Here is a 19,392-nt window from a genome sequence, read left to right as displayed (position 1 = left end):
CCCTCAAATCAAAATTACGCTTTTGCCCCCAGTGCAAAATAAAATTATGGTTTTCCCCTAGTTAAAAATTAGGATTTTACCATCGGGAAAAAATTGATTTTTCCCCTAGTAGAAATAAAAATCTGACTTTGCCCCCAGCTAAAAATCGTGTCAAAGAGCTGCCTAACACTCTTTTTACTTTTTTATTTCTACCAAAACTATAGTACTGTTTTTTAATTGGCTGAGAATTATTCGGCCGTCACCCCACAACGCGGGCGGGGCATCACCTAGTGTAATTAATAAAGACATGGTATATGAATATAGAGTAAACTTCCGTTTTGCTCCCTGTGGTTTGGTCACTTTAACGGTTTTGCCCCAAACCTTTAAAAACAGACATTTTACTCCCTGATCTATGAAGCTTATCTCTATTTCACTCCCCGCCTCAAACGGCATCCATTTGTAATGTTAAATTATTGTCATGTGCCCCTCATATGTATATATTTACATTTAACAAAAGATAAACATTCACTTCCATGTTTCATCTGCATCTCTCTTTCACACACCTCGATCCTGTCCACCAGCCCTCACAATCACCTACCATCATCTACCGCCACCTACCGCTCCACCACCACGCGACCACCACCGCCACCACGCAACCGCCACCTGCCTAGAGACCACCTTTTCATCAGAATATTTCACTTTTCAAAACAAACCCTAGAATCAAACCCTAACTTGTATGATCAAAACCCCCAAATTTCAAATTCATGTTTCTAAGTTCAGACATTGACAGAATGAATTAGAGAGAACATAAACAAAATGTGTATACAGAGAGAGAGAGAGAGAGAGAGAGAGAGAGAGAGAGAGAGAGAGAGAGAGAGAGAGAGAGAGAGAGAGAGAGAGAGAGAGAGAGAGGAGGATTGTTTGAGAGAGAAATAGGATAGACGGAGAGAGGAAAGCGTACCTAAGTTCAGTCAGTGACGGGCGCCAAGGTTTTCGAGCCAAGAACTTTAGCTCCGACGCATTTACAGACTCAGATGATGATGGTGACGCTGGAGTTCGTTGAAATCTGGCTTTAGATATGCTTTTAAAAGATTTTCGAGCAGTTAGGGAGGCCGTCGGAGTGTGTGGGGGCGGTGCAAGATAGTGGCGGTCAGGTGGAGGTGGTGGTGGTAGTCTGGTGGGGCTGTTGGCGGTGGTAGTTGTCAGGTGGAGATGGTGGTAGGGGGTGGTGGTTGTTCGGTTGGTTGTGGATGGTGTCTGATGGTGGGGGTGGTAGTTGTTACAGAGTATAGATAGATGCAGAGATGAAATGAAACAGGAAAGTGAATGTTTATCTTTTGTTAAATGTAAATACATACATATTTATTATTAATAATAATAAGGGAGGATGGGGAAAGACTAAAATGTCCCTCATGTGAGAGGCATGTGATCAGGATTTAACAGTTGAATTGGATGGCGTTAGAGGCGGGGAGTGAAATAGAGATAAACTTCATAGATCAAGGAGTAAAATGTCCGTTTTTAAAAGTTTTGAACAAAACCGTTAAAGTGACCAAACCACAAAGAGCAAAACGGAAGTTCACTCATGAATATATATGGACTTGTGTGCCCTCGTCTAAAATGCACGTATGCTTTAATGGTTATCTACTACGCCGAAGCAAAAAACATGTAAAAATGGAAAAAAAAGTTTACCTATAATAATAATAATAATAATAATAATAATAATAATAATAATAATAATAATAATAATAATAATAATAATAATAATAATAATAATAATAAAGTATAAGGGTTTTAAAATTTAAACTAAAGCATAAGAGTTATATTATTTTTTACTAATACTTTAAGGGGAAAAGAAGTAAAAAGCTATAAATAGTTTAAGGGAAAAAAATGAAAAGTTACAAAGTCGAACTAAAAGAAAACTAAAGGATGTGATACAGCTCAAAAAACTTAAGTGTTCAACTCAAATAAACATAAATAGAATTGAATGGTAAAGATGTGAGATAACCATATGTCCACGTTTTGATAATGTATATATACGTACACTCTGACACCCTCATATTCCATATGCGGGGTTTTACCCCGAGGCGTGTGACTGATCAGGATCCAGCCACTAATCATGTTGAACCAAATATTAAAGTTATAAAATCATCACAATCAACACGTTTAGTGATCAAAGTTTAAAAGTCCAAAACAAAGTTTAAGTTAACAGCGGAAGCAAAGTTTAAAAATCCAGACACAAGTCAAAACCACAAGTTCATAACATAGATAAAATGTAAAATTTCATAACCCACGACATTCCCCCAATTGCAAGCCTCCGTGCAGCTGTACCTAACGACCTGCAAAGCATGCAATAGTGTGTCAACATAAAGTTGGTGGATTCACAATTTTAGTTAAGCGTAAAGCGTAAGTGTAAGTTCACATGCAAAGCGTTATAAGTATGACTCGGATAGCTAACCCTCATCAAGATAACTAAACTATGTATACCGAATGCTGACGTTATAGTTTTTGTGCCCTCATCAATGTCTATCCGCATTGATGCAATGAAAAGGTCAATAGTTCACGCCCGGCTCCCAGCACGGTGTGAGGTTTGTCGAACCTAATAGCGCTATCAACTAATACCCCGCTTGCCAACTTGGCATGCTAATCGGTAAAATGTGTAGGGACTTACAGATAGAGTTTGCGTTTAGTTATGTGTACTATTCCACCTCCAGTGGATAGTATGTATGTGGTTCCAAACTAGGAACGCGCGCGTAGTCCCAAACAGGGCTACCATACGTGTTTCCCTAACCAGGGAATAAGTGTGTTGTCCCCAACTTGGGACACATACTTTAGTAAAGAGTTGTGAACTCACCTTAGTTTGCTCGTCTAGAATTTTAAGTGTATGGTAGTAGCAGTGGTCAATCACGTCCTGACATGGTTATCGTTTTAGTTAAATTGTGCACACTTAAATTCTACACATAACTACCACACAATATGCAACACACTGACACTTAGTTAACCATTTGTGTGGTCACGAGTAGGTCTACATCTCTTGTCATGTATCATGTTTACATAGGTTTCAAATCATGCATTGACACTTCATACCAACTATCACAAGCAATCACAAACACAAACACAAACATCATGTTTCAGCTTACATAGTTGCATATTAGTTTTTGGGCAGTTTTTTGAAATTTATTTAAAATAGTAAACATACTACAAAAATTCCAAATGAATTATGAGACATGTTAATAAGTTCAGTAGACTTTGTCTAATTTTCTCAAAGCCTAATTGCTCACAGAAAATTAACTAAAAATCATTTAGTACACATAGGTCTGATTCGTCACATTTAGTCGATAGTTTGCGACATAACTTATTTAAAAATTCTCGTTAACTCTTTTAACGAAATTCTAGTTGGGAGAATGTCATGACCTCATAAGACTACCTATTGTAAAATTTTCAAGTATTAACTCCAATCCTAGACCAAGTTATAACATTTTTGTAATAGGCTGCAAATTCTGCTGGAAAACGCAGCTTGAACCGTTAATACTATAAAATTCTTTTAACGGACTTAGAGTCGTTGAAAAATTACAAAATTAGTGAGGTTTGAAGCATATTTCAAAACACTACGTTTTAGACTCAAGAACCAAACGTTTTCATGAAGTTATGACTTCGTTATAAACGTTGTAAGATGGCTGTAGAATCTCGGACAAAATGTACTTTATACCCAAACCTTCACCAAAACGCAAATATAATCATGGTTATCATGTTTTTCGACCCCGTACATTGTTTACAAACACATATCCATCATATTAGCCTTCATCAAATTGCCAAATCATCAAAACATATTAAACTCTATCGTTCACGCATCTATACAGACATGTAAACGAATAAACTTTACGACAATCATTAACAAATTAACCGCTATAACCTAGCATATAAAAATCATGTTCCACGTAAATCACATAGATAAAACGCAGATTAGCATCATGTAGATGTGCACAAAGATTATGAACGAGATCGTGGTACGTTTCCGAGTGCGATAGAGATCAAGAACCTAAAGAGATTGTGTTGTGCTCCTTGTTCGTCGACAAAGAGAGAGGCGGCGGAGATTTGTGTTAATATTATGATTAGGGTTTAGGTTATACGACTGCATGTGTTTATATAACATATAATTAGTCGGTGGGTTTAAAACCCGTAACAACTGGGCTGCAAAAAGGGCGAAGAAGGGAAAACATTACACGAAAGTGGCTGTTAGGATACGAAGGCTTAGCCTTCGTGTGGGAGGGGGGTTTCGCGTGTGGGGGAGGTCATGGGGCAAAGGCGGGAGTGTTGGTGGGGTGTTTCGTGTGGAGCAAGGGTAACACGAAGGCATGCTTTCGGTGTGGTGCTATGTGATGTGCATAGCATGTACGGTTAGTTTGTTATGATTTGTTCAGTTATGTTTCCAGTTCCAGTACCTCAAGTTTCATGCAACTATCTTGGGTAACAAGTTATCCTAGATAACTTCATGTTGTTACGAGTTTAGTTCCTCGTATGTCCAAACTATCCAGTTTGCGTAGAAAGTTAACCGTGTTAACTTTAATGTTTGTACGAAACCATATCGTATGTTAATAGTTATATGCTCAAATAAATACAAGTATGAATACTTACAATTCATAAAGTATAAAAGTACGTAAAAGTGTTCGGTGTTAACCTGAAAATGCGAGTTGTCACACACACACGCTAGGAGTTGGCTACAAAGTCAAAAATTCCTAAAAAGTGTAACATGTCATAAATGTTAACCATAAAACACACAAAAAAACCCCACAAATAATATAATGAAGATTACTAAAACACCAAATATGTGGGTTTTGTTTTGTGTTTTGGATGATAAGGCTTTGATTATCAAATGACTAATATTATTGTGTTTTATGTTGATTATCATGTTGTGTTTTATATTCATCGATGTACGATAGTGTTTTTGAAGTTTTTACGGACTGTTAGGATTAGAATATGGTGTTTTAGTAATCTTCACTATGTTATTTGTGGGGTTTGGATGTGTTTTATGACTAAAATTGTGATGTTTTATGACTTTGTACACTTTTAAGAAATTTTCGACTTTGTAGGCAAACCTCACCACACACACACAAACACACATATAGGGGTAAGATCAAATAAAAAGTTTATTTTGCCTAAGTAGGATGAGAAGGAATCTTAACCATTCATTTCAAATCAATGGTTAAGATAAAATGTAGGAAAAAAAAGGAGTGTAATGGTATCTTGGGAAAATCCTATTTTTTTACATTTTTTCTCAACATGCAAGGCCCATGCATATTCCACCCTCATTTCTTAAACATTCATAACTTTTTTATACGACATTATTTTTTCATAAAAATTTCACTATAAAATCGAGCGTTTTTTTATCTTTAATTTGAGTAGCATATTGCTATATAAAATATGACGACTAAAAAACCTACAAAAATATGTTGTATTTCTATGTTGTATAACATTTTTTGTGCTGGATTTTTGTACTACATTTTTGTGTTGATTTTTTTGTCTTAAATTTCTTTTCTGATTTTTTTGTGCTGTATTTTTTGTACTGGATTTTTATGCTAGATTATTTTACTGGATTTTTTGTGCTATATTTTTTGTACTGTTTTTTTTTTGTTATATTTTTTAGAAGACAAAAGAGTGGCACATGTCATTTTCACACTCCTACTTATAAGGATCCAAAATGTTTTAATACTAAAATATCTTTCCTTCGTATTTATATAAGAAATGTCACATGTTATTATCATAATTCTTTTTATGATATTTAGACAAAATCTATTTTTAATGGATGATTAATCTCTATATTAAATCCATAAACTTAACATGCTATAATCGACAACACATCTATAGAAAAGTCAACTTCAACCCTCACAACTATGAGACAAAATGTGTCACATAGTACACATTTAAAATATAATATAGGAATATAATAACAAATTAATAAAAATATTTCGAATTTGTTATGACATATTTAACATTATGGTTAACAGTATCTAAGGTATAAAAAATTGACAACTTACAGTTATTTAATATCCAAACAGAAGTTGTGATAATATAGTTTAGAATATATTTTGGGATACAAAAAGGTCACCAAATATGTACAAAAATCTTGAAATTGACCACATAAATATGAAAAGGAGTATAACATAATTAAATCATCTTATTACTTGTAAACAGTTTGGGCGCTCCCTAGTTGGTTGCGTGGGGAGTTGGAAATACTCAGATTACTCGGGGAGTACTTGGGGAGTACTCGAAGAGTACAGTAATGAATATTTTATATGTGTCAAAATAAGCGTAATTCATGTCAAGACTATCATTATTCATTTCAAAATTAGCATAACTCATATCAAAATTAGCATAATCCCGAGTAGTCGCAGAGTAGACCGAGTAATCCGCAGGGGCGGACCTAGGTTAAGTCGTGGGTGGGCGGACGCACCCCTTGAAAAAAAAAATTTAGTGTAACTTTTAAACAAAAATCCCGATTGCACCCCTTGAAAATTTAAAATCGCACCCCTTGAACTTGACTCTAATGAAGAAGATGTGAAGTCAAAGAAAAAAAAGGTAAAAAAAATTGTTAATCTGAAGTTGCAGGTGGAGTTGTGAAAGAAATGAACATCAAAATGAAGAAGATGAAGTGTTTTAAATCTATAACTCTCATCTTCAATTAATATATAATATTTTATTTCTTTTTCCAAAGCTAAAAGCTAGTACATTGTTGATTGGTGTACAGACATATATTATTTAATTTTCAAATAAATAAATATGATAAACTCATGAGCTAGATTTTTATTAGTCTATTTGATTTGTTTTGTGTACATATATCGATTTAGTGAATATCTCTTTAAATTAAAAAAAAAACTATTCTTTATTTTTTTATTGTTCACGCAAAAGATAACACTTTTCTGATTACTTTAAAAATGCAAGCAACCTAAATTAGGCTATCTCAATTTAGTTTATTTTTTGTTTTGCTAATTAAATAGTGTATTAAATTTATTGTATATAAAATTTGGTTTAAAAGCATCTGTAAAAGAAATACTGAAAAAAATATTAAACGGATAACAACAAACAGTGTAAGTACAAGTAATTAATTTGATTTTTGAAGATGGTTTGAATTTCAAAGATACCCAGACCCGACCCGGCCCGAATCAGACCGACTTTTTTATAATACTTAGTGGCAGACAATCGACTGCTACGAAATTCCGCACCCCATGAAAAAAAATAACTGGGTCCGCCATTGGTAATCCGAGTAGTCGTTGAGTATTCCAAGGTTCCTAACAAGTATTTGATCGAGTATTCCGAGTAGTTGGCCGAGTATTCCGAGTAGTCAACTATGCAATTAAAAAAGGAACAAATAACACAAACATATGAATTCATTTATTAAAAAACTATGTTAGAACCCCGTGTTTTACACGGGTTGAATAAATGTAATTTTATATATTAAATAATAAAAAGTTATATCTTTTATGAAACTCGCATATTTTACGGGTTAAATAAATATAATTTTATATATCAAATAGTAAAAAAAAAGTTATATCTTTAAAAACCATGTGTATTACACATATTAAATAAATGTAATTTTGTATACTAAATATTAAAATCGTCGTATCTTTAAAAAACCCGTGTATAATCGGGTTGAATAAATCTACCTGATAAAAAAATTACATCGTAAAAAACCCCGTAGATTACACGTGTTGAATAGATTTAGAAAATAGTTATATCTTTAAAAACCATGTGTATTACACAGATTACATAAATGTAATAAATACTAAAAACGTCATATCTTTGAAAAACCCGTGTATAGTCGGGTTGAAAAATCTACCAAATAATAAAAAAGTTATATCCTTAAAAGTACTGTGTATTACACGTGTTGAATAAATCTAATTTTACATAGCAAATGATAAAAAAAGTTATATCTTTAAAAACTTCGTGTATTACACGGGTTATATAAATTTAACTTTGTATTGTAAATAATAAAAGTTACATTTTTAAAAACCACACGTTTTACACGAGTTGAATAAATATAATTTTGTATACCAAATAATAAAAAAAGTTATATTTTTAATAAATTAGGATAACATTTAATATTAATTTATTATTTATATATTTAATATAAGATAAATAGGAAAGAGAGATATTTTTGTTTTAAAAATATATTAAATTAACAATTTAGATTCGAGGATAATATTTTATTAAAGTATGATAAGATTTAATATTAATTTATTATTTATTATTTATTTATTTATTTATTTAGTTAATATAAGATAATTATATATTTGATGATGCCTTCAATGAATGACACGTGTTCAAAACTTGGTTTCTTTTATTATAGTAGATAGATAATATTTCTTAGTCTTGTGTGAATATAATTATCCCTTATTAAGGGCCTGCTGAACGACATGAACGTACAAAGAAATGGAAAATAAAATTATTTTGAATTAAGAGAGATGGAGTAGATAATTATGCAATTTAAGAAAACTAACAAAATTAAAAGTGTAACTGAAATTCAATGATTAAAATAAAGATTTAAAACTAATTTATTGTATAATTACAATCCTACCCTTAACAACTAAAAAGGAAATCAATGATCTTGATTCATTCACACAGCTCACTATATAGATGTTGTCCACAAATGAACCTAATCATATATATATTGCTAAGTGTATGCATGTAATAATTAATCAAATTTATCATTTTAAACTTTTGATATAACTAATGATTTGAAAAAATGGTTCAAACTGTCAAACAGAACTCTTAAACTATCAAACCATCTAACCCGACTGGTTTGGTTTGTCGTCCCTTGATGACGAAGTTAACGGTTCGGTCCAAAATCTCATCAAAAATAGTTAAACCACATACTTAACACGCTATGTTGTCCTTTTAGTTTCATATTAGGGATGAGTAAATGGTACCTACCGGGTACTGGTACCTAGTTTTCCGAACTGAAACATTTTTGGTACCCATTCGATACCGACTTTTGACGCTTTTGGTATCGGCCGGTATGGTGTCACACCCTGGCTTTGCGGAAGCGTGGTTAATTTGGTGTGACTTCTTAATACCATAGCTTAATCATAACAAAGCTATATGAATTAAAAACATGCAAGATCATCCATTAAGTTTTGAAAACCAAATACAATACCATTGTTTTAACGGGAATACACCCTAACAACCATAATCTTGTTCAACAAACAAACAAAACATAAACACAGTTTAAGGACTGTGACTTGTCCAGGAAATGAGTCACATTCCTTAAACCTCGGATGACCTTGGAAACTAGTGCAGCGGGAAAACGTGCCATATCGTGCCAGATCCTTTAATTCCCTGAAATACATGTAAGTAGAAAAATCAACAATAATGTTGAGCGAGTTCATGTGTTTAGTATGTGCGCGCGAATAAACCTTTATAACCATTGTAAGTATGAATATTTGTAAACTCTGGTATGAAAGCAAATAAGGAAACATATCAGTTAATGTGTAACCACATGGTCCAACCTGCGGGCGCATGAGAGGGGATAGGACAAGGTCACCACATGGTCCAACTTGCGGGCGCATGGGTGGTGTTACGACAAGGTCACCACATGGTCCAACCTGCGGGCGCATGGGTGGTGTTAAGACAAGATCACCACATGGTCCAACCTACGGGCGCATGGGTGGTGTTAAGACATGGTCACCACATGGTCCAACCTTAGGGCTCATGGGTGGGGTTTGTTATGCTCAAATAGGCCTATCACTTGTATCCCTCGATCGTACTACGAGGACTAATGTTCTTAAGGTTTCACCTACCCGAATCACATAACCTAACAGTTCCTTCCTTAGCTGACCATACCATGTAAGAAATATTCGTAATCATAGTAACATGTATTTCACCCCCGCAGTTTAGAAAACTGAAAACAGTTAAGAGAAAAGGGGGACATGAACTCACAGTCGGTGCGTCTCTACCAAGTACTCCAAATCAGGCAGCTGTGCAACGACCTACATGTGCTAATTCTATTAGACGGACGGCCGTGCCTTAGCTTTATGGTTTAGGTTTTTGGGAAATAGTTAGACAACTATTCCGTGTTTACTTTTCGTATATACTTGGTAGTTAATCTCCTTCCCAATGATGGGGGATTTAATACATGTGCGTTCAAATTATATCATTAAGTCTCACTTAATATATACTCATTTCTAATTCCAAAATATAAATATTTTTCTCAAAAATATTATATTTTACTTCACATAATATTCTCCAAAAATAATACGTTTGACAAAATACGCGTTCATGAATATTTCCGTATAATGCGTAAGTTACGTTTTAACGTTCGAGTGGTAATAGTAATTACCGGTGTAACTCATATAGTTATCGTAGAGGCGTTCGTATTATTTTGGGTCTGTTAACGTTCGTAAATATTATTTTTACTCTAAAAATAATATTTATGTGTTTTTCACAAAATAATCATAAACAGTGTGGTGAAAATATATTTACTAAACATATATTTTTCACGTTTAGTTTTGTGAGAATCCCACCTCCGATATTTTGTAAATAAAGTCATGGCGAAATTTATATTTCGAAAACATGTCAAAAATAATTCTAACACTTGTAGTGTAAATAATTTTAAGTGTTAGGTTTTTAGGAAAATTCCGCCAGAGTTTCCTCTGTAACTGGAGGTGGCCACGCTTTCAAGCGTATCATTTTCTTTTACAAAATCAATTTCAACAACTTCTTTATTCAACCAAACAATTTCCGACACAACAAACTAGTCGACAAGTATGTAAATCGCATAATTACATGAACTTGTAGTTTTTCCGAAACTATAGTGTAAATCCCATTATATTTTGTGGATCTTTATATAAAGTAATTTGATCTCGTAAGAACCTCGTTTTTAGAGTAAATCCATCTTTACAACTTCTCGTCTTCTTTTACAAAGATTGTTATTTTGTCGAAACTTTTCATTTCACAAGTGTTTACACACTTGTAGTTTATAAAAATCATACTTGTAAGTGTAAGATCTATTTTTTTTTAGAAAACATGATTTTTCTTGACACTCGGTCCTTTGAAAATACCACTTGCAGATACGTAGATCTGCTAGTTTTAAACACTGTTCCACAATTGAAACATTTTTACACAAGTTCATGATTCGCGTGTGGTAGAGTTTCACCCTTTAACCCTTGTTTCATTTAAAACAACCTTATGTCAAGATCCATGACCTTAACCAAACCGGGTTAAATGATGATCCGAGCTACCACAACATAGATCGGGTCTAAATAACGACACAAAATCAATACTACAACTTTTACACAACTAGTAAGCTTTTAACCATCATTATTTAACATTTTAGTAGACTTTTAATTTTGATCTTTAGTGTTCATAATTTTCAACCGACAAAATTCTTATTAACCACTTTAGTATGGATCAAGAAGGCGTTTAGAGTCACTTACTACTAGCTCAAGGCTAGGGAAGAATCTAGCCGAAAAATAGGTGGATAATAGCGGCGTAGAGAGGTCCTTGTGATTCCACAAGCGCCGGGTCTCCTCGTATGTTACCCTTTACACTTGTATATAAGTTGAATGCCTTGAATGAATTTGAAAATTGGATGGATGGAAGTGAATGCTTTCCGCAGTAGGCCAAAAGAAAGAAAGAAGGAATGCAATTTCTTTTGAGTGGTGATTATGGAATGAAGTATTAATTCACATGTTTACTTATAATCCTTTTTTTCCATTAATAACCATTGGACATAATGTCTTCTAGATATTTAGCAATCTTAATATAATAATCAACCAAGGACAAAGTGTGTCACCAATTGTGGTGACCGATCGGACAAGGGGGTGGGAGGGTTTGGTTGAATTTGAACTAAATGGTTATGGTATAATTATGTTAAAATTAGGAGGTTAACTAGTTATTAGTGTGTTATTTATTATAACGGGTGTTAGGGTGTTCAGGGACCCTAACTGGCTCAGAAAAAGCAAAATAATGTCATGTCAATATTTTTATGTCCCGGGTTAAGTCCAGTTGTACGGTTGGATATTGATCCGTTAAAGCGTTTAGTAAGCATTTAAAGTGTCGTTAATATTATTTTTAGTGACCCATTAATTCACCAACATTTTGGAAGGTGTCTAGTAATATTTTTCCAACTTTTTGCACTTTACTAGTTTAGATAAATGCTGAATTTTATTTAAAGTGCAGAATTTTTGTACTCAAAGTACGTTTTAGGCACATCCGGTCACTGTAACTTATTCCTAGTGACACAGTTCTACAACCCTTATACCCCTACACTCACTATGGGTGTAGTAAAATATTTCTGGCTCATACAGGCCTTAGAGGCAGTGCCTGCCTGATGCTGGCTTTATCAGCATGTTCAATAGGTTATCCGTTCATAGTGCTACTGTGCTTTTGTGCATCATGTTTGTCACTAGAGTTCAGCATGTAAATAATGTAGTGACGGAAATCAAAGTATGATGCAGGTATGTACAAGTATCATCAGTCAAGTAGCAGTTCATCAGTAATTTCAAGTAAGCACAGTAATTAAGCAGCAATTAATTATTAATTAAACCGTACGGATACCTGGTTTAGTGAGGGTTGTCACATTCTCCCCCCGTTAGAAAAATTTCGTCCCGAAATTTTAAGTTCTGCTTGTAGAAGCAGGATTCTTAGGAAATAAGTGGAGGTATTTCTCTTTCATCCGGTCCTCACGCTCCCAGGTGAATTCAGGACCATGTCTAGCATTCCAACGAACTTTGACGAACTTGACACTGCTCCGGCGGGTCTTGTTCACTTTCCAATCCATGACCTCAACAGGTTCTTCAACGAAGTGGAGCGTGTCGTCAACATGAATTTCGTCGGTAGGAATGGCAACGGTGTCTTGCGTTGGACTTCTCTTCAGATTGGATACATGAAATGTATCGTGAACACCATTTAGTTCAGCAGGTAAGTCCAGCTTGTATGCTACGGTCCCAATTCTTTCCAAAATCCTGAACGGACCAATATATCGCGGATTCAACTTTCCACGCTTCCCAAAGCGTGCCACACCCTTCCAGGGTGATACCTTCAACAAAACCATGTCACCAACCTCGAACTCTAGAGGTTTCCTGCTACGATCCGCGTAGGCTTTCTGCCGGTCACGAGCCGCACTGATGCGATCTCGTATATGTGCAATCTTAACGGTGGTTTCCTGGACTACATCAGGACCAACCAACTGTCTATCACCGGCGTCAGACTAACAGAGCGGTGATCTGCACTTGCGCCCATATAAAGCCTCGAATGGCGCGGCACCAATACTGGTGTGGTAGCTGTTGTTGTATGAAAATTCAACCAGGGGTAAATGCTTATCCCAGCTACCGCCCAAGTCCATCACACATGCTCTCAGCATGTCTTCTAACGTCTGAATCGTCCGCTCGCTTTGACCGTCGGTCTGCGGGTGAAAAGCAGTGCTCAGATTCAACTTTGAGCCAAAAGCTTCCTGGAAGGATTGCCATATCCTCGATATGAACCTTCCGTCTCTATCAGAGATGATCGAGAGAGGTACTCCATGGCGCGTAACAATCTCTCTCATGTAAATCTCGGCCAATTTACTCGTATGATCCTTCTCGCGGATAGGCAAGAAGTGTGCTGACTTCGTCAATCGATCCACTATCACCCAGATAGTGTCATGGCCTCTTGGCGTTCTTGGCAATTTTGTAACAAAATCCATGGAGATTTGTTCCCACTTCCACTTGGGAATCTCTGGTTGTTGCAGAAGTCCTGAAGGCTTCTGGTATTCCGCCTTAACCTTGGCGCATGTCAAACATTTGCTCACGTAAACTGCAACATCGCCTTTCATCCTAGGCCACCAATAATAATCTTTAAGATCCTGGTACATCTTATCCGCTCCAGGGTGGATAGAGTACCGTGACTTGTGAGCTTCATCGAAAATAACCTTCCTTAAACCACCAAACAAAGGAACCCAAATCCTTTTCTCAAAACACAATGTTCCTTCTCTATTTGGTACCAATAACTTCTCCATCCCACGGAGATACTCTTCTTCAAGGTTTCTTTCCTTGAGAGCTTCTTTCTGCGCGGCATGAATGCGCAGAGGAAAGTCGGTTCGAATAACCATCTCCAAAGCCCTAACCCTTATGGGCTTGATCCTCTCTTTTCGACTTAGGGCATCGGTGACCACATACGCCTTCCCTGGATGATACTTAATCTCGCAGTCGTAATCGTTCAACAGTTCTACCCATCGTCTTTGCCTCATGTTCAACTCCTTCTGGTTGAATATATGTTGGAGGCTCTTGTGATCTGTGAAGATTGTGCACTTCGTACCATAAAGGTAGTGTCTCCAGATCTTTGAAGCAAAAACTACTGCGCCTAACTCAAAATCGTGGGTGGTATAGTTCTTTTCGTGTACCTTCAGTTGGCGTGACGCGTAGGCAATAACCTTCTGGCGTTGCATCAACACACAACCCAATCCTTGACGCGATGCGTCGCAGTATACCACAAAATCATCTGTACCTTCCGGTAGAGCTAAGATTGGCGCGTTGCAAAGCTTATCCTTCAATATCTGAAATGCTTCCTCCTGTTTGATCCCCCAATCAAACTTCTTGTCCTTCTGCGTGAGGAGCGTCAATGGTTGAGCGATCTTTGAAAAATTCTCAACGAACCTTCGGTAATATCCAGCCAAACCCAAGAACTGCCGAATCTCGGTTGGCGTCTTTGGCGTTTCCCAATCCTTGATCGCCTCGATCTTGGTGGGATCCACGTGGATTCCATCTCCATTTACCACGTGCCCAAGGAATTGGACTTCGTGTAGCCAAAACTCGCACTTAGAGGATTTGGCATACAGCTGCTCTTTCTTTAGCAGTTCCAAAATAGCTCTTAGATGCTGTTCGTGCTCAGCCTTTGTTCTTGAATAAATCAAGATGTCGTTGATAACACAATCATGAACTTGTCCGAGTACGACTTGCAAACTCTATTTATCAAGTCCATAAACACTGCAGGTGCGTTGTCAAACCAAACGGCGTAACAAGGAACTCGTAGTGTCCATAACGAGTTCTGAAGGCTGTCTTCGGGATACTTTCCTCTTGTATCCTTAACTGATGGTATCCAGATCGCAAGTCGATCTTTGAGTAAAAGCTTGAACCTTGCAGTTGATCAAACAGATCATCAATTCTTGGCAGAGGGTATCTATTCTTGATCGCCTGCTTGTTCAGCTCCCGGTAGATGATGTTTATCTGAAAACTATCATCCCTCTTTTTGACGAGTGGTAATGGGGTTACCCCAAAAGGAAATTTTGGTCTGTTATCTTCCTTCTCTACCCATTGCTAAAACTTCTCTGTCATTCCTTGCATCTCCGAAAATGTAAGTTGCTACGATGCATTGACTACGGGTGCAGTGCCTGGAATTTATTGTGGAGGAGACGATTCCGGCAAGTCTTCGAGGAAGACTTCGGGGTATTCTCCAACCACAGGGATGTCTTCGGGTTTTGGTTCTTCGGCTTCTTTTTCCACGACATGAGCCAAGAATGCAACACATCCTTTGTGCGAAAATTTTTCTGTCTTCTCTGCCTGATGATCCGTAGGAGCGTATCCTGCTCCATGAATCACAATCATTTCTCCGTTCGTCGTCGGGGTGCGGATGACAATCTCCGCCGGGTTGTTCGACAACCAGTCCATCCCAATTATCACGTCGAAGCTTCCGTTAGGCTTGTTCTATCGAGAACTGGGTATCTAGGTTAATTCCTACTAAAACAACTATATTTTCTGAAGCTAAAATTTGACAATACTGTCAAATAGAGCGTAACATTGACTATTATGAGACGTACCGATATCCACGCTTGGATTCTATCCCCGCTGTTGAGCTTTCATCCACGTGCCTGAGTGTTCTTAGGGCAATACTTCCTGAAATGTCCCACATCACCGCAATTAAAACATGCTTGGCCACAGCCTTGATCGTCACCATCCCTGCCTTGATAGTTGTCGTCGTCGTTATTTCCTCCGCGATTTCCGTTACCATCTTGACCTCTATTTCCATGTTTAGTACCTTGCCGACACGTTTCCTTGACATGTCCCACCTTGCCACAGTTACCACATTTTCCATATCTACACCGCCCGTTATGGTGACGTCGACAGTTGTCGCACTTTGGTAGGATACCCGTGTACTCTTTTCTCTTTTTGGCCTTGTCGTCGCTACTCGACTGGGTACCCTGTTTGAAATTCGCCAACTTCCTCTTGTTGTTCCCAGATGACTCTACATGAGTCTCCTTCTTCTCCTCAGAGGTTGAAAATTTGTTCAACCTGATTGCCTCTTCCGTCAGGGCTACACTTAGATTGATGGCCTCAGTGATTGTTGCAGGCTTTGATGCCGTTACCATGCTCATGATTTGGGGTGCCAATCCCCAAATGAAACGCTCAATCCTCTTAAACTCCGAATCCACCATGTAAGGAACGATACGCGATAGAGCTTGGAACTTCTCCACATACTCAGCTATTTTTGGACCTTCCATCTTCAAGTTCCAGAACTCAGTTTCTACCTTCTGGCTTTCTGTTCTCGAACAGTACTTTTTATGCATTAGCTCTTTCAGCTCGTCCCATGATAGAGCATATGCAGCAGCCTCGCCCATTGTCTGAACCTGAAGTTTCCACCATGACAGAGCCCCATCTCGGAACAGCCCGGAAATGTACGTGACCTGATCTCTTGGGGCGCATTTGCTCGCACGCAAAACAGTGTCCGTCTTTTCAATCCAGCGTACGAAGGCTACGGCACCCCCAGTGCCGTCGAAATGTAGGGGCTGGCAGCCTAAGAACTGCTTGTATGTGCAGCCGTTGGGTGGCTTATTACCTGAGGTACCTCCGTTGCGCTCGGAGTGATGGGCCTCGTATTGTGCGATGACTGCAGCAATGATTCCCTGAAGTTCCGCCTCATTGGTGGGTATGCGTACATCCCGTCTTGGAGGCATCTTCCTATGATGATCGTACGGGTCAGGTCATAGTAAGTAAAATGTGCGTAAGTATACAACAATATCAACACATAACATCTCATGTTATAAATAAATCAATCGCATAACATCTCATGTTATAGACATAAACAATAGATCACTTCGATTGCATTGCTACAAATTGAGACCAGAATGTAAGGTTTACAGGTACCCAACTGTATCATACAACATCAATGACTTAGTAGGTGACGACCCTAGGCAAGTCGTGCGATCGCTGGTCATGTTCAGGAATCTCTGATTCGTCCATTTTCAAATTCCAGGACTCCATCTCAAGCTTCTGTTATTCCAGTCTTAGAACCCTATTTCTCCTTAATCATTTCCTTGAGCTCGTCCCAGCTCAGTGCATAAGCAGCATCTGTACCAAGGGTCTGAATCCGAAGATCTTATCATGAGAGTGTGCCATCTAGAAATGACCCCGAGATATAGGTAACACTCTGTTGGGGTGAACAGTTAGTCATTCTTAGAATGGAGTCAATCTTTTTGGACCAATGACAAATGCAATGGCGCTACCTGTTTCGACGAAGTTCAAAGGCTTTGCAGTTCAGGAACTGCTTATAGGTGCAGTCAATTGGAGGGTTATTTCCATTAGTGCCATCATTGTGCTTAAAGCGGAGGGCTTCATGTCGTGCAATTGCCTGTGAGTTGCGTTTTTGCAGCTCGGCTTCTATCCTTGGCAACGTACTGGTGTTTGTGTCATGCCTGGGTGGCATTCTCTTCTGCCGAAATGGCATGAAGCGGGTTAGACAACATTCCAATTGTCTATGAGATGCATAGCACCATAAGCCATTATGTAATCACCCAATCTTACACGTAAATATACTCAATGTATGGGCGGGGAAATAAATTTCTGAGCCTTCACATAGGCTTGCCAATTTGGCTTGTTGCTTGTAATAGAATGAACTCGAGGCTACATCACCTTGGTCATTCGTGTTTTAGTTATCTCCTGCTACATTGGTTTTCATTAGCTTGGCCCGCAGAGTCCACCAGGATTTCTGTGCACTACAAGTCGTTATTACGTGGGCCCCCGTAATAATAAATTGTCTTGCACAGTTACCCCAAATTTTCTCTCATCCAAGCAGATGATCAATCAAGGAGCAACAGCAGGTGCATCGGCATGAACAGGGTCATGCTCCAATGCGGTGTTAGGAGCAACGCCTGGCTCAGGGGCCACGGCTGGCTCCGGATCAACCAACTCCATCTCAAAATCAGCTGGATCAACCATCACAGGGGGTTACAGGATCCTCCAAGGGCTGGCCTAAGCGTATGAACTCAAGGTCATGGTCTGGATCAAAACCAGATGGAAGAACAGGATTACCCTCAATACTGTGATCAAACTCAAAGCTATGTGCGGGAATCGGTGCAGCCGATGATGCCGTATCAGGGTCGGCGTCGAGTGAATGGTGCTGCATTCCCAGCAGAAATAGGGCCTTGCCCTCGAATGGGTCCTCCTCTAGTAGATCGTTATCGTCGACCGAGACCACGTCGGGGGCATATCAAAAATGGGATAAGCGGCAAGGAGCACAGGAACAGGGATCACCGCGAATGGCAAATTCCCAACAAGATGGCCATCAGTAGGTTCTGCTACGACATCAGGCATCGCAAAAGGGGCTGAAAGTCGTCATCGTCTGTGCCGGTAGTATCGGAAATGTACACCTCGTGCTCCGATGGAACTATGTCGTCTGATACTATGGCCATGGGATTCGTAGTGTCCATCTTTCTAGTACGTGATGAAAGCATGACGTTTGTAACACAAACACATATACGTATAATAATCAATCATATATTCATTAAGTCAACAATAAACAATCAAATAATTCTCCTAGTCCCACTAGCCTCCCAGTCTCTAAGACTGCTCTATCATCCACCTCGACCTCCTAGATCGAGCCTCGGCCTCCAAGACCGAGCCTACTCTCCCTAGTCTCACTAGCTATCTACCTCGATCTCTTAGATCGAGCCTCGGCCTCCAAGACCGAGCCTCAGCCTCCAAGACTGAGCCTACTCTTCCTAGTCCAACTAGCCATCTACCTCGATCTCCTAGATCGAGCCTCGGCCTCCAAGACCGAGCCTCAGCCTCCAAGACTGAGCCTAAAAATAATAAACATCTACCTCGATCTCTAAGATCGAGCCTCGGCCTCCAAGACCGAGCCTCAGTCTTCAGGACTGAGCCTAATAATGAATAAATGAAATGTGCTCAACATTTGTTTGTAAAAACGTTTTGGATCTGGACTTAAGTGGTATGCAGTAACAATGTTTTCGTGAGAGCCCTAGTGATCATAGTCTAGACTCGAGAAGGAATCCTAGTTCGCTATGATCAGAGCTCTGATACCAAGCTATCACACCCTGGCTTTGCGGAAGCGTGGTTAATTTGGTGTGACTTCTTAATACCATAGCTTAATCATAACAAAGCTATGTGAATTAAAAACATGCAAGATCATCCATTAAGTTTTGAAAACCAA

The 19,392-nt window shown here is 38.2% G+C and overlaps 1 long non-coding RNA gene across 1 annotated transcript; it reads right to left on the bottom strand.

The window, feature by feature from the left end:
* Positions 1 to 385: 385 nt before the first annotated feature.
* Positions 386 to 1,352, bottom strand: LOC110927622. The gene is made up of 2 exons (XR_002585772.2): positions 941 to 1,352; positions 386 to 646 (listed from the first exon to the last, which is right to left on the bottom strand). It is a non-coding gene; the product is annotated as an uncharacterized LOC110927622 (long non-coding RNA).
* Positions 1,353 to 19,392: the final 18,040 nt, after the last annotated feature.

The sequence above is a fragment of the Helianthus annuus genome, chromosome 3 (assembly GCF_002127325.2).
Source record: "Helianthus annuus cultivar XRQ/B chromosome 3, HanXRQr2.0-SUNRISE, whole genome shotgun sequence".
NCBI classification, from domain to species: Eukaryota; Viridiplantae; Streptophyta; class Magnoliopsida; order Asterales; family Asteraceae; genus Helianthus; species Helianthus annuus.
This window is presented reverse-complemented; position numbering and strand designations above follow the sequence as displayed.